Raw genomic sequence first — 15,901 nt, forward strand, 5'->3', positions numbered from 1 at the left:
GCCATGTCAAAATCCCTTATTCTTTTATTGCATCCTTCATGCTGATAACAGTGGCGTCTTTATAAAGCTCCTGTTTTCTCTAGTTCTAGTCACCTATATGAAAACATTTAGCAAATAGTAGATACTTTATGTTTACCTAGTAGAAATGTTTGAAGTTGGCCACTGCATCTCTGACTTTGTTTATATTTTATCAGGAATAACTATCTAGCAAAAAAAACAAATGCCTCTTTCTTTCCTAAGTGATATCAACTGTTACATCAAGTACATTTGCTCCATTGTTTCCTACATCTCAAATTTCATCATCCTTAAGTGCTTAACTAACCCTTATTTATGTTTTAGGGTAATCCCAAATGCCAGCTCATTTTGGTATCAGCTTTAGAGACAGAATATGGACATTAGGGAGATTTGGAAGAGCATTGTGGTTGTGTCATTTTAGAAACAGCTTTTACACCCAGTTTCATAAATTTGATCATCATAACAGTACTTGACTTCAAGGGTTATTATTGTTTTTTTGAGTTAAAGCAACTAGTGCTTCGTAAATGGACAAATGCACAGAAGTTTAATTCTCAACTCTGACCTACCCTGAATGCGGCATTATAGAGTTCACATTTCATTTTTAGAATGTATAGAAATTTTGTCTGTACGATTTTAAAATGTAGCTATGTGCCACCCAATAGATTGTGTAATACATGAGCATTGTATAAATTAGCATTATCAAAATTATCATATGTGACAAAATTATAACATGCTTTCTTGACATAAATACAAATTTTGTAGATTTTGTTTATTAATTATGACTTGTCATAAAGTATAAACATACTGTATTTATAACAGGATTGAGTTTTTCAATTGACTGGTATCACATAGTTTTATTGGTTTAGCATTTGAGCCAATCAACTAAATAGAATCACTCAAAGGCAAAAGTTTCAGGTCTCGCTAGAATGCACCCTTGTTTAAGGCAAAAGCATATAGCATCATTATTTCAAGACACGAAGAGCTGTAAAGAAGGCTGAACCTAGGAAAATGAAGGTCAAGATCCAGCGAACGCCATGGCAGGCCTGAATCTGTTGTCATTGGTAAGTGATTAGCATAGTTACAAAGGAAAGTTTGCAGATACAATGTCTATTTTAGTACATTTTTTAAATAGCCTATTTAAATACATTAAAAATGCTTTCATGTAGTTCTGGTCTGGTAAAATCTAGCAAAACAAAAACAAAATAACAAAAACCCTGTAAAATATTTGAGAATCCATATTTCTCCTTTATCTTTGGGTAATCTCAATTTCCTGTTTTAAATCTGTCAGAAGTCTAAATCCCTAAAGAAAACAGAGGATAGAAGCTTCTTAAATATTTATTAATGACTATGAATTCTTGCTTTCTTCAGTGTATCTGCTTCAGTGAATATGCCTGATATGCCTTCAGTGATGGTTCTTTCCATAGAACTAATGGAAGGCCTCAGAGGATAACACACAACACACTGCAATTAGAATCCTGCCCAGATTTTCCTTTTAATATCTCTCTATATTATTAATTACTATGTGTATTTTTACTATGTGTATAATTATTATGACATTATAAGAGAAATGAAAGTTGGGTATCTAGATTTTAATTTAAATTTACTACAGGTGCAGTTTGGGAGACAGTATAAAAGCAATCATTGAAAGATGACCAACAAATTTCTTAGGTACAGAGAGCAACAGAGATGTGAATGTGTTTATTATGCCTATTAAGAAGAGCGCACTGAAAGTGAAGCATATATCAAACCATGAATGACCTACTCACCTTACAGAAAGGAAGAAAACATATGGCAATGAATGGTTTAAGTCATGTGACTTTGCACACTCAGAGGCTCAGAGTCTTAAGCTATTTGCCTATCTTCACATTGCTGAATAGCTACACATCATATAAACTTGCCCTTAGGTTTTTGAATCTTAAAATTTCATAGTCATGATAAAAAGGAGGGCTGAATGTGAACAATTTGTGTGATGTTTATGACACTGAACTTGAAAGAAGGTTGTGGAATGAAAATTGCTGTTTTGCTAGTATCGTTTTGACTCAAGTGAGGAACGAAGTTCATAATACTAAATTCTGGAGTTGGTATACCTTATACCATCCTTAACACATAGAAAAACATTTCAAATGACCAAATTGACTGGATCAAAGTCAACAATGAATATCAGTGGAAAAAATATGTTTTCCAGTGCTTGCTGAGGGTCTTTTAGGTCAACACAGTAAGCTGATGCCTTTAAACGAACGATATGAGTCTGTGGTCACATCACACATGATAGAGTGTCTGCCCAACATACACAAGGCACAACTTAAACTCCCAGTACCATGAAAGTTTTTTTTTAATTAAAAGAACTTAATTGGAAGAGGCTAAAGATGGAAGAACTTGATTTAGATGCAACAAATGCATCCGTATTGCTTCTCTGCATAATTTAATTATATTGTGATAGAGAGGCCAATATCTTTGACTAAGTCACTCAAATATGATTTAACATTTATTAAAGTTCAAAATGACATAAAATCAAACATAATTAGAATATGCAAACTGGAAAGAAAGGTGAATATCATTTACTCACCCTTATGCCAAGAGGAAATAAATCAATACAAAGGGTGCACATAACTCCCTCTGTTTGATAAAGTTGGGAATGAGTCTAACTAAAGCTTTCTCAACGTTCATTGTGGTACATTTGAAAGGATGCAAAATTGTCCATATTGTCTAAGAGTATACTCTTTATGTAGCTATTAAATCCAGTGACCAACAGCAGCATCAAACATGTCTCTTCCAATACAGGAGGATAATACTCTTATGTAACATCAAAATTGATACTGTGCCTGAAATTGACTTTAATGTGGTCAGTAATTATTACTGCCATATATATATATATATATATATATATATATATATATATATATATGGTTGTGTATTTTGCTATTGAGTGCCAGATATAATAAGCTTGGCTTCAGCATCATGTACAAAATTCATTTATTATGAACACCACAATTACATTCAATGCAGTAATAAGTTTACCCCAAGGGTAATGATATTTGAGAAAATAGGTCCACATCTGTTTCATTCTCAGGATCATAGTGAAGTGTAAAAAAAAAATCAAAGTGTAAAAATAGCCTATATACTTCTATACACGTTGTTGTTTCTAACACTTCCTTTTTACTTGGGTGTAGAAGAGATTATGTAGCAATATTTCCTTATTTGATTGAATTCGTTTAAGTTATTCCTACACAATAATGCATGATAACTAAGGAATCTTAACATTTATAGAAGGATGCCTGAAAAAAGGGAGAGGAGAGAGAATAATTCGTGATGATGTGTAAATTTATTAATATCAATAAAAAATCAGTACATAGTAGATATAAGACTAAAAACCCTAACAACAACATACCATTATTATAGCATCCACTATGTTCATACGTTGTGATTTTCATAAAATATCCACATTAAGAGGATTGACTTGTCCATTATGAACATGTCACAGTGATCGCATTCACAGACTGTACGTTCAATCTGATTGTTCCACAAAGGAAGATGAGTTTCAAGATAAATATCTAGTAGTAGAAAATAGAATACAAAGTCATAGCTCACTCCCACATACAATAATTAGTTGAATCATTTAAAACAAATTCTTCAACTTGGAGGCGAAGATTCTTATTTCCTACAATTTTCCCTGTTCAAATTTCTTGACATTTTGTTAATTTCACTAATGACTCATTGGCATTATGCCTACAATTCTATAGTTAATTACGCAACACTCTTTCAGACTCTAAAGGGAATGAAAGCTGCAAAATTTTTAGTGTTTCTCGTCGTAGTTGTATGATCCTTTTTGAGGTAAAGAGGTATGTAGTCCGTACTATAAAAATTCTCTAATTTGTGTAGTGGCATTTCATCTTTACTTTAATAAATAAAGCTGGCCTGAAGGTCAGAAAAGCAAAACAATCAGCCACTGGCTCTAAATCTCCAACTCAGCTTGAAAAATGGTGGTCCTGCTTCCCAGAAACCTCAGAATGAGACTGTGACTGAGAGCTGTCTCCTCCCATTTTATAATCCTCTCTAGGACTGGGATTGAGAGCATGGACCACTATTGCCTGGTTTCTAAGGCAAGCTAGCGTGTGTGGCTACTGGGACTAAAGTCATGTGTCATCGCTGCCTGGTTTATCAGGCTGGCCAGTGTGGCTGTTTCATTTTTCTAACCTTCAGGTAAGCTTTATTTATTAAAATACAAATGAATTTTCACTACAAACTTGAAGAAGGAAAATACCAATGTCAAAACTGTAACACTTGCTTGTTTTCGACACTGAATTCATTTAATGTTTTTTTTTTTTTAAATCTGGTATCCAGTTGTTTATATTTATGATTTAAACAACAGCCTGATTTTTGTGCTTGTCTAGTTAAATGGACAAAATGTGCTCAAATATATATTTCATATTTATCAGATGAAAATCAATCTTTGGAATGTGTATGTGAATGTGTTTGTTCATGTCAGTGTACGTTGTGTTTATACTTGTGAATTCATACTTAGTGGTCCAAAGAACAACTTGAGTTCTCCAGGCTCTGACCACCTGTACTTTTGAAACCAGGTCTGAAAAGCCTGAAGATCATCAAGGAAGCTAGAGTGCTGTCCAGCAAGCCTCAGGACCACCCTGTCTCCAATCACCAGTTATATAATTAAAACGGTATAACACCATTCATGATAAAATGTTCTTTATGGGGATGTAACACAGGTTCTCAAAATTGCAAAGCTGAGACATCAGCCTAGCTTGAATGTGAATTATTAATGTATATCTTTTCTTGAATATAATGAGATTTTACCAAATCTAACTATTCATGTATTTTCAGCTCAGTTAATGTTTGCAGTATGTGTAATAAAAAATTGGCCATCAATTTAACACTCTCAATCATTATATTCATTTGGTACATCCAGGGTATATTTTTCAACATGATGCTCTGGATATAGACACACACATACCATGTTCTGTCAAAAGTAGTAAGTTTTGAATGTCATCACTATTGTTTCTATTTATGACCCTATGGATTTCTATCAGATACAGTAAAGGTAAATGGACAAATAAAAATGCAAATAAAAACTTACATTTTTTTATGTTCCTGTATTGTAGTTTTGTGGGGACCTCCTGGTGAAGTCGCCTACCTTCCTTTGATTACATGCACTTCTTTTGTGATATCTCTTTGTACTTCATCCCATTAAGAGCATAAATCTAGGGCCTGTAAAATGACTGTTGGTTTGGAAAGTGTTGGCCTTAAAATGTGAAGAGTTGTGTTTGATCTGTAGAACTCACATAAGAAGGCCGCATCCAGTGGTCACACACTGAATTGCAGTACTGGAGACATGGAAACAGCGCAATCTAGAGAGTATAGCCCGACAGTTCTCAACCTGTGAGTCACGGACCCCTTTGCGGATTGCGTATCAGATATCCTGCCTATCTCATGCTTACATTACAGTAGGATAATTACACTTAAGGAGAAGCAATAAAATAGTCTGATGGTTTATATATTTGGGGGTCACCACAACATGAGGAACTGTATTAAAGTGTTGCAGCATTAGGAAAGTTGAGAACCACTGGTCCACCCTAATTGGTGCGATTCAAGACGATGAGCAAATCTGCTACAAAGTAAGTTGGTAGCTTTTCTGAGAAATGGAACTCGAGGTTGACCTCTGGCCTGAACATACAGAGAGCTAAATGTGTGAGTATGCCTTCATGCATAGGTGCTCTTGCAAAAACATAACTAACACACATACAAACACCCACACACACTCACTCTCTCCTCACACACACAATAAACCTGCTTCCCAGACATGAAATTAGTTTGCTTTTTTTTTTTTTGTTTTTTGTTTTTTGTTTTTTTCGAGACAGGGTTTCACTGTGGCTTTAGAGCCTGTCCTGGAACTAGCTCTGTAGACCAGGCTGGTCTCGAACTCACAGAGATCCACCTGCCTCTGCCTCCCGAGTGCTGGGATTAAAGGCGTGTGCCACCATCACCCGGCTATTAGTTTGCTCTTTAAAAAGCTATTTTAATCAATTGAGCTCACCATAATTAATAGTATACAATTGTAATCTTAGAATTAAAAGACAAAAACCTTCATGGTTCGAGTACAGGATCATAATAATGACATTTTCTTAACTAGAATATGTCTGTTTTAAACCGTTTGGCATGTTTATACATTTGTTCAACAAAAAAAATCTTTTAAATATTTGTACTATTGTTGGGGAATATTTTTTTTTTTTTTTTTTTTTTGGTTTTTCGAGACAGGGTTTCTTTGTGGCTTTGGAGCCTGTCCTGGCACTAGCTCTTGTAGACTATTGTTGGGGAATATTATTTTCAGGTGTAGGACTTTTGTTTATATTGCATTTAACTCTGTGAAGCTGTGTTACTCTGCCTGTCCTAATAAAGAGCTGAATAGCCAATAGCAAGGCAGGAGCAAGGATAGGCAAGGTTAGCAGGACAGCGTGTATGAATAGAAAAAAAAATCTGGGTGGAAAAAAGAAGAGCAACAAGAGAACAAAGAGAAGAGAGAGCAAAGGCCAGCCCAGTAACTTTGGAGTAAGATTTACAGAAGAGAACGATGAAAGCCTAGAGGCGAAAGGTAGTTGGAACTTTTTAAGATAGGAAAAGCTGGCATTGAAGCAAGCCACACTAAGGCCAGGCATTCAAAAGTAATAATAAATCTCTGTGATTTATTTGGGAGCTGGATGGTGGGTCAAAAGACGTAAATATCACACAATATTTTGGTGTACCAACTTTGGGCTCGAATATCCATCTAGAGCATGAAAAAGCTGAAACAAACAAAAAAAAAGTATGCGGCCCCTTTAAAATAGGCACTGTTGTTCAGCTGGAGCACTAAATAGAAACTAGAAACGGCAAGCTAAGTAAAAACCACTTGTGGCTATTCAAGTACCAAATTCCATAGCTAGAAAGGTTTAATGTAGTTCTCAGTCAGGACCTTCAACAGGGCACAAGCTTTAGATTTATCTCAGGATTCAACCCCAGACTGGGCAGAGCCAGCTGCTGGAGCATGTGGAATATCCAGTTGTAGTAATTTAACAGTCTAATGTTTTCTCCTGGGGTCAAAAAAGACGAAAAGATACACAGTAAAAAAAAAAAAAATCCAGACAGAAAAATCTCTAAACAGGTTCCAGTGTGTTTTACAATGTGCATAAGCTTAAGAAATAAAATGGTTATAGGCAGTCATAGAAAGAAATAAAGAGATTAAAAGTAATAAAGTGACGTTTTCAAAAAACGGTAATAGTAACATGAAAGAAAAAAGCCACGTAAAGAAGAGAAACACACAGGATGTTAGGATCTTATATGCTGTCATGTTGATTTTGAATTTTTTGATTGCTGAAAAGCAAAGGACGGCTGCTTTGAGACCTAAAAATGAAAAAGGGGCTGTAAACCAGCCTAGATATTTTATGAATGTCTTACATTTTAAAATACTCAAAAATGCATTTCTCAAATGGAAATAGAAAATGCTTTGGAGAAGAGGCTGTGGATTTTTTCCATATTGATTTGGATTGGATTTGATCAGGGGAGACCTCCTGAGACTTTACAAGTGATATCTATCAACAACGGTTATACGTGCTCTTCCCAGGATTTGGCCATTACCTCCAATTTTTTCTTTGGGATCTCAAAAATACTTCGTCCACATTCAGCAGGAAGCAGTCTAGGGAATGAAACATCCACATTCTCAAGGGAAAAGGGGCTGTGGGTGGTCTTTGGTTATTTTGTGGGTCATGGATGTCTGTTATATTTTGGGGAATATAGGATAAAAAGACAACTATTAGTCTAAGATGATACTTTTGCATTGACATGGATTTTGGTTTATGGGTACAAATTTAAAGTCAATTTTGTTACACTGTATATATGTTTTTACTTTTATTTAAAGGAATTTTGTATATTGATACAAATTTAAGGTAATTTGTATTACAACACACTGCATATATGTTTCTACTCTTGTTAAAATGATTTTGTATATTGATACCAATTTAAGATTCTTTTTGTTACACCATATTGTGTATATTTTTGCTCTTGGTTAAGGTATTGTGTCTATGCAGTTTATTTTAAAATGTAGGTCCAGACAGAAATGCCTGATGGGCATAATAAAGAGCCCAAAGGTCAATAGTGAGGTAGGAGCAAAGATAGGTGGGGCTATCAGGCAGAGGGTATAAACAGATGAAGAAATCTGGGTGGACAAAAGAAGGGTAACAAGACAACAAGAAGAGGAGGATGCAAGGGAACAGGTATCCAGCATCCAGCAGCCATGGCGGAAGAGAAAGATAAAAACCCAGAGGCAAAAGGTAGTTGGGATAATTTAAGATAAGAAAAACTGGCAAGATACAAATCACACTAAGGCTGAGCATTCATAGGTCATAATAAGCCTGTGTGTGATTAATTTGTGAGCTGGGTGATGGGCCCCTCGAAAAGCCAAAAGAGTCAAAGTTCACACTACATGCCATGGGGCAACAAGAACAGCTACTTTACTATATACCCAATCAACATGAGTGTGTTGGCTACTCTTTGTTGCTATGATAAAATATCCTGTCTAAAAAAACCCAACAATTTAAAGAAGAGAAGGTTTATATTAGATTACAGTTACAGAAGGGTAGACTCCATCACAGGTGGAGAAGGCATGGTCGCAGGAGCAGAAAGGAGAGAGATCACATTTCATTAACACAGAGAAAGAAAGAGGCTTGAACTCATGAACCTTCACAGACCATCTCTAATGATGTAATTCCTCCAGCAAGACCTCATATACTTAAAATAGGCTCTTCACATACTGTTTTTTTAGACATGCACTATGTAATAATCATGATTACCTCAATCTCAAAAGCATTATATGTCATATTATTTGAGGCGTATAAAAGACCAGAAGAGAAAAACCAATTACTTCTTTTTCTTCAAATTGCTCACTCAAAGTTCTTACCCATTTTCTCTGTTGACAAGGCTTAATAGTTTGCTGAGATTAATGGGCTAAAAAGTCCTCGCTTTAGGGAAGGGAAAGAAATCATAGGAGCATAACAGAATTATGGAAGGAAAAGATTGAAAATTTGTAGATGTCATAAATTAGTATGAAATAAAGGGTTAGCAGAGGTTAGTTATTGAATTTAAGTCAAAAAAGAAAAATATTTCTATTTACACTTATCTGAAAAATATGAAGCTTCAAGTGTTAGCATCTTTATAATAAAAAAAAACCTTTGTTTTTCTAATCTGGCCAAGCTATTGGGTATGTGTAGCCAACTTGTGACTAACAAAGCAGACAGAACAAAACTACCCATGAAATTAACTGAAGAGTCTGGAGGTTCATGAAAATTAATAGCCCAATATGTTTGTATGTTTAGGAAAATTTAAGATATTAATATATCTGTGAATGGCTCACTAGGAGACAGCTTACTTATATTAGCATACTTTATTTTTTGTCTTAAAAATAGTTCATTTTTATCCCATTACTCTATTTTAATGGTTAACATATTTCTGTTTTAATTAAAACACCAAGCTATAGATATTCTGCTCAGTAGCTGACTTAGAAACATCTTCAGAGTTATTGCAAAAGAGATTCAGATGAACAAAAGGATTATGACCTTGGAACTAATGATAAAATCCCTAGACCAAAACAAAATACAGCTACTAGCAGCAAATTTTAATTATGGACATTTCTTGTTAATAAAGTGTACAGTCCCTCAGAACATAACTGTTTCAACCATCTTACCTTAAGAAAGAAGTTGTCATAATCTGTCCTGTATAAAAATTATTGTTGCCCTGGAATAAAGAAAATCGAATATTACTAATGTAGTTCAATAACTCATCACTGATTTAAATAAACGAACAAGAGCCAGAGACAGCCTCTTCTTCCATTATTAGGAGCCCCACCCAAAGACCAAGCTACACAACTATCAGATATATGCAGCGGGCCTCGGCTAGTCCCATGCTGTCTCTGACTGTTTTACTGGCTTTTGAGACCCTACTCCTCATTCTGGGTTGCCTTGCCCAGTTTTAAAACAAGGCGAGGTGCTTAGTCTCGCTGTAATTTCATGTACCATGTTTTGTTGATATCCACGGAAGTTCTGCCTTTTTCTAAATAGAAACAGAAAGGAGTGGATAGCAGAAGGGATGTTGGGGTGAGGGACTATAAGAAAAGGAGGGAGGGGAAAACACAGTCAGGATGCAAAATAAAGAAATAAAAGACGAACAAGATTTTATAAAAATTGGCTATTTTTCATGAAACTGAATTATCCTTATACTTACTACATTTTATAAATATACATAAAATACAGAATATATTTAGCATAGTTTATGATACATATTATAAAATGTTCTTCATTGAATTAAACTGTACATTTAATGTCATCAAATAAAAATTTAAATTGTATGTAACATAATATACTACAAATGTAACACCTACAATTATCTTTTAACACAATTGATTTTATACTTAACAATGAATTATACATTACAATGTTTCACTTATGTTCTGGCCTATTCTCTATATGAAAGTAATTTTAGTCTACAGTATTGAGTTTCTCTTCACCTAAGAACACATATGGTAGTTTGCTACCAATTTATCCACATTATTGATTTTTCCATCATCTATAAGGGCTCACACCATTCACGAGATTGTTGCTGCTACAACATTATAAATTCATTGCCTGGAACACAGTTTGCTATTGAATGTCTGACAGACTATGTTAACAAGGGTATTCACACTAAAACCGAAGCTATAATACAATGAAAATGTCAAACAGATTCTATAAGAATTGCTTACTTCCAAAGTCATTTGCATCTACCTAACCAAAGGAAAAATAGGAAATAAATATGGTATTAATTATCACTAATGCTTTATTGTATAGATCAAAGTACCTTTTATGTTATTAAAAATTAACCACTACTATGGTGCTACCCTGAATTACTAATGTATCTCGTAGGAGGAGTAATGATGCTATTTTCTTGAATTCAGCCCCAAGTAAATATTAATTTCATAAGATCACATTCATTTGTAGAAATCCACAGGCTATTAACTCAGATATTCAGTGGCTAAATCATTACTGTGAAGATTGTCAAAACTTAGTAATAATGTTAAGAATTATAACATCATTACTTATCTTGACTTTATTGTTTGGAAATGTATTGACTTTGGAAATATTTTCTTATATTTGTGCAAATGTGCACATGTGTGTAGAGTTGTGTGTCAATGAGTGTGGGTATCTATGGAATTAAATTTACATACAACTATGAGCCCCTCCCCCCAACCAGGTTCTGAGAACTGTACTTGGATCCTCTGTAAGAGTAGCAACTACTCTTAACCACTGAGCCATCTCTTTGAATACTGAGTGATTATATAATAATTCTACCTCATACGTTTTGAGATATTATTAAATAGTAGTTTGGGAACTTACATTATTTAGCAGGTAAAACCTTTTTCATCATTTTAACCAATTATTATATATATTTATTTGGATACTGTGATAGCTCAATACATACATGTCATACGTAATGATTAGATTAGGATACTCAATACAGGCATGCCAAATATTTTCATTTTTTATGTGTAGAGGGCATTTATAATCCTCTCTACAAATTCTTTTAAAGCATAAAACTAAGTGTTTCCAAGTATAGATATACTCTTGTTAAAGAGAATTATATATGTGAAATGAGATCTCAAAAATTTTAATTTCTTAAGATTAAATAAATGATCTGCAAAGTTTCTGTTTATTTATTTTTATAACTACCTCTCTTAGATTTCTCATTTATTTCAGGAGTTACTTGTTTGAATTAATTAATTAATGATACTGTTTCTGTTTAGTATACATTTTTTATTTTATAATCAATATGTTTCATTTTTATTAATTTATTTTTTCTACTAAACTTTTTCAGTGATAATAATCATCAAGGAATTATTTCCTTTAAATTTTCCATGACAAAGTTTGTACAACAATATCATACATCTTTAGTTATATAGTAATAATCATACAGAAACTTCCAACTTGTATTTTGGCAATTTCTATGTTGTTAATTTTCTTATGTATTCATTATTGTTTAAAGTTTTTAAGGCTTTTTACTTAGTGCGTTTATTTTCTTGTTTTTTTTTGATAATTCATATGTTTGTTTTGTATCCTCATCACTTATACCTTCCTTTTCCAGTCTATAACACTTTCCATATTGTCCATCACCTTGTCCCTTTCCGATTCATGGACTTTCTTTGTTACATACACACACAATTCTTCTCTGTCTCTCATGTACACACACAAACCGCTGAGTCTACTTGCTGGTATTTATGTGTCTATATGTCTAATGCAGACCCCTTGCTGTTGGATAACCAAGTAAAGTGCTTAGCATGGGAGTCGACTTATTCTCCTGCTCTCCATATTCATTGTCTATATATCTTTAAGTAGTCATTGTTAAGTCTTTTTTAAGCAACCCGATTTTGGAAATTTCCTGACATCACTCAAAATCAATAAACTTATATGTAAAATATTTCAATGACTATTTAAAATAATAAGATTTTTTTCATATGGATTTTCTATGAAATGCTAAAGAAAATAATTCACTATTCTCAGTAAATTTCCTATACTTAGATTTATTATAAATACCCACATATATAATTCTAAAATTTTTGCTCATGATATATAATTTAATAAAATTTTAAAATATTAAACTTGGTTCTATCAACTTTAGTTTTTTAGTAATATAAATGGTGTTTTGAATAAAATTTGGTTAAATATGCTAAAATGATTCATGGTAATAATAGTTGCCCTATGTATTCTAGAAGTGAAATAATAAAAAGATCATGCATAACAAATCTGAGATGATGATGGGAATGTTAACAACTCACAAAAACCAGACAAGTAGAACTGATATCATTTATTAATATTTTTACACATCGAAATGCATATTAAGTCCTGGCAAGCTGGGTAAAGAGATATGTGTGACATTCAAGCATGCAGGGGGACGTTTATTGTTTGAAGAAGGAAACCATCAAGTGGAAGGTAGTGGAGACAGGAGGAGGAGGCCGTGTGCGAGGGCTAAATTAGAGCAAAGTAGAATAATAAATATGTATGAAAACACTAAGCTGAAATTCATTACTTTGTATGGATATATTAATACAAAGTTCAATAATAACCTAATTATGAAGTATATAAGTTTCTTCTATGACATTCTGTTATTGTTATATGTTACTTTAAGAGACTGAACTTCCTGCATTCTTCCCAGACAGTTTCCCCCGTGAGCACTTGAACTGCAACACGCGTTACATCTACTATGTTACATCACTCAGAAGAGTTTACCGTAGATAAGAAACACAAAACATGATAGAAAATGAAAGACAGAAAGATTACCTTTCTCAAAAAAAATCTATGCTCATCGGACTCTTAAATCTTGTCTGCTTTCCCTTCCGTATCATTCTTGATGTGAATCTTACAGGAAGAAAAATGGGTTAAACTGACCGTGCGTCACTGTCAAAAGAAACCTATGCTCAGGGATATACCAAATTCCCAGAGCTTTCATCATTAATATTTTATGAGTCTCAGTGATCTGTCTCATCGAAAAGAAAAATTTATCTTTCATTTGTGCAAGCATTGCCTGCCGAGTGATAGATTTCATCTCTATAAGCCAGTGGTGAAGTGCAAACCACAGCAGAGATACCAGGAAGTAAAGTGCTCACTTTATTTCTTTTTACTGGAGTCTGGCTGTACTTGACTATAGCTGCAAAGTCAGCCAAGCAAAGTAAAAGATCTTTGGGGAGCGATGAAGACAGTTCCTTCCCAACTCACATCAGCCCCTGCTTGTGAATGTCTACTGTTGTTGAAATGACCTTTTCAATAAGATGAGCAGCAACAATACCTTTTCTTTTTAACATTTACAAGGGATTGATATAACAAGAATATTAATTTACTACATTTGGTAAATAAGCCCTCTGTCTCAATCTTGAACATTCAATTCACTATAGATAGATGACTAAAAGGTAAATTAAAGATCTCCAAATACTTTAAACTGAAAAGATACCATTTTGCCCCTAGGTTAAACAGGGCTTGGCTTCCTGGCTTATGAAGTAAGGTTTACTTAACAGGTTTATTTGTGACACTTTGGCTGAACTCCATGTATTTATATATAAAGATCTATACAAGAGAGAATGTTCTAAGATTTAGCCTCTTTGAAATCACAAACAGGGGAAGATCCATAATGTTGACTCTAACAATTATTTCTTATATAGGACCTCAAAAACATAGTGAACAAAAGCAAAATTTGATAAACTGAGTTACATCAAACATGATGACATCTGCACAGCAATGGTCAGAACCAGTGAAGTGAAAACAAAAGCCATGAGAGGAAACCCTCTGTAAATATTTTTTTTCTGATAAATTAATTCAGAAACATGAAAGAAATTAACCTATTTAAAATATGAAAAAAAGAGCTGGCTAGATATTTCTAAAAAGAAACACACAAATGACGAATTGCTATGCAGAAAAATACTCAACATCACAGATCATCAGAGAAATTCAGATGAAATGTAGTATAAAATATTACTTGACACCTACTAGCTAGGTTGTATCAAAGGATGCAATAATGTATTAAAGAGAATATGGAGAAAAGGGAATCCTTGAATAATACAGATAATAATGTCAATAGTATAGTCACTAAGGAGAACAATTTTGGAAGATCCTCAAAAAATTAAAAATATAGCAAACATATGATCTGATAATTCTGCTACCAGATATACAACGTTAAGGGATTAAGATGAATAAACTGGAGATATCTTCTATCCCACTTTCATTGGTACCTCATAACGATAACCCAGATGGAATCACTTTAGAGGTCCCTCAATCGACAAATGGGTAAAGAAAAGGTAAAGGCAATGCCTCTATCTCTCCATACACAATGACATAGCAGTCATCTTTGAAAGAAATAGGAAATTCTTGTCATTTCTCAAAAGGTAAGTAATAATTTCAGTTGCATGCTATATCTGGAAAGAACTAAGATGTCAGGAACAGGAATGTGATTTAAGGGTGAGGGAGATGTTCAGAAAATGATACACGATACTAGCTGGATGTGAATAATCTCAAGAGATCTATTGTATAATAGGATGGCTACAGTTAACAACAACTTCCTAGATTCTCAAAATAGTAAGAGAATAAAATCATAGGTATGTAAGTTAATACATATATGACTTAGTTTCATGTATTCATTCCACATGGAATATGTATAAATCCTAAAGTATTGTGACATTGTAAACATGGAATTTTTAAAATTAGTCCATACAAACATTAACAGCAGCAGCAAAAAGTGGCCACATCTACATTGGATGCCATTATGCTGTGGGTTAATGCTTTTATACACTGTAAAGCCTTATCACTCATATTGGTTTAATAAAACACTGATTGGCCAGTATCCAGGCAGGAAGTATAGGTGGGGCAACCAGACTAGGAGAATTCTGGGAAGATGAAAGGCAGAGTCACTTGCCAGCGAGACACAGAGGAAGATGAGACTGCCTCATAAAAGGTACCAAGACACGTACTTAAACATACACAAAATTATGGGACAAATTAAGTTCTAAGAGCTAGTTAACAATAAGCATGAACTAATAGGCCAAGCAGTTTATAATTAATATAAGTATCTTGTGTTTCTTTGGGACAGAATTTGCTGTGGTACCAGGTGAGACAGAAACTCTGTCTACACCATTCTTCTTCCACAGAAAAAAACAGTCACAGAAAGAACCAGGTAGTTCCTGCATGTCAATGTATACTTGTGTGAAGAAATGTGTTTGGTACTGTAGGAAGGAGAGAAGGTCTTGAGTGAGTTAGTCTGGTTTTTTGGGACATAGTGTTTGCTATATTCTTCTTTCTTATCATCATTACAGTCCAGTATCAAGTACTGTAGC

The 15,901-nt window shown here is 33.9% G+C and overlaps 1 protein-coding gene across 5 annotated transcripts in view; it reads right to left on the reverse strand.

The window, feature by feature from the left end:
* Window positions 1–15,901, reverse strand: part of Mgat4c (MGAT4 family member C) — a 497,836-nt gene that overhangs the window by 24,672 nt on the left and 457,263 nt on the right. For all 5 annotated transcript variants that reach the window (XM_041674801.1, XM_041674778.1, XM_041674793.1 and 2 more), the window contains one exon: window positions 9,740–9,789. The gene's annotated coding sequence lies outside the window, so the exon portion shown is untranslated. The remainder of the gene's footprint in view (window positions 1–9,739; window positions 9,790–15,901) is intronic.

This window comes from Microtus oregoni, unplaced genomic scaffold (assembly GCF_018167655.1).
Source record: "Microtus oregoni isolate MIOR12 unplaced genomic scaffold, Mior012 000001F_ref0000356, whole genome shotgun sequence".
Taxonomy (NCBI): domain Eukaryota; kingdom Metazoa; phylum Chordata; class Mammalia; order Rodentia; family Cricetidae; genus Microtus; species Microtus oregoni.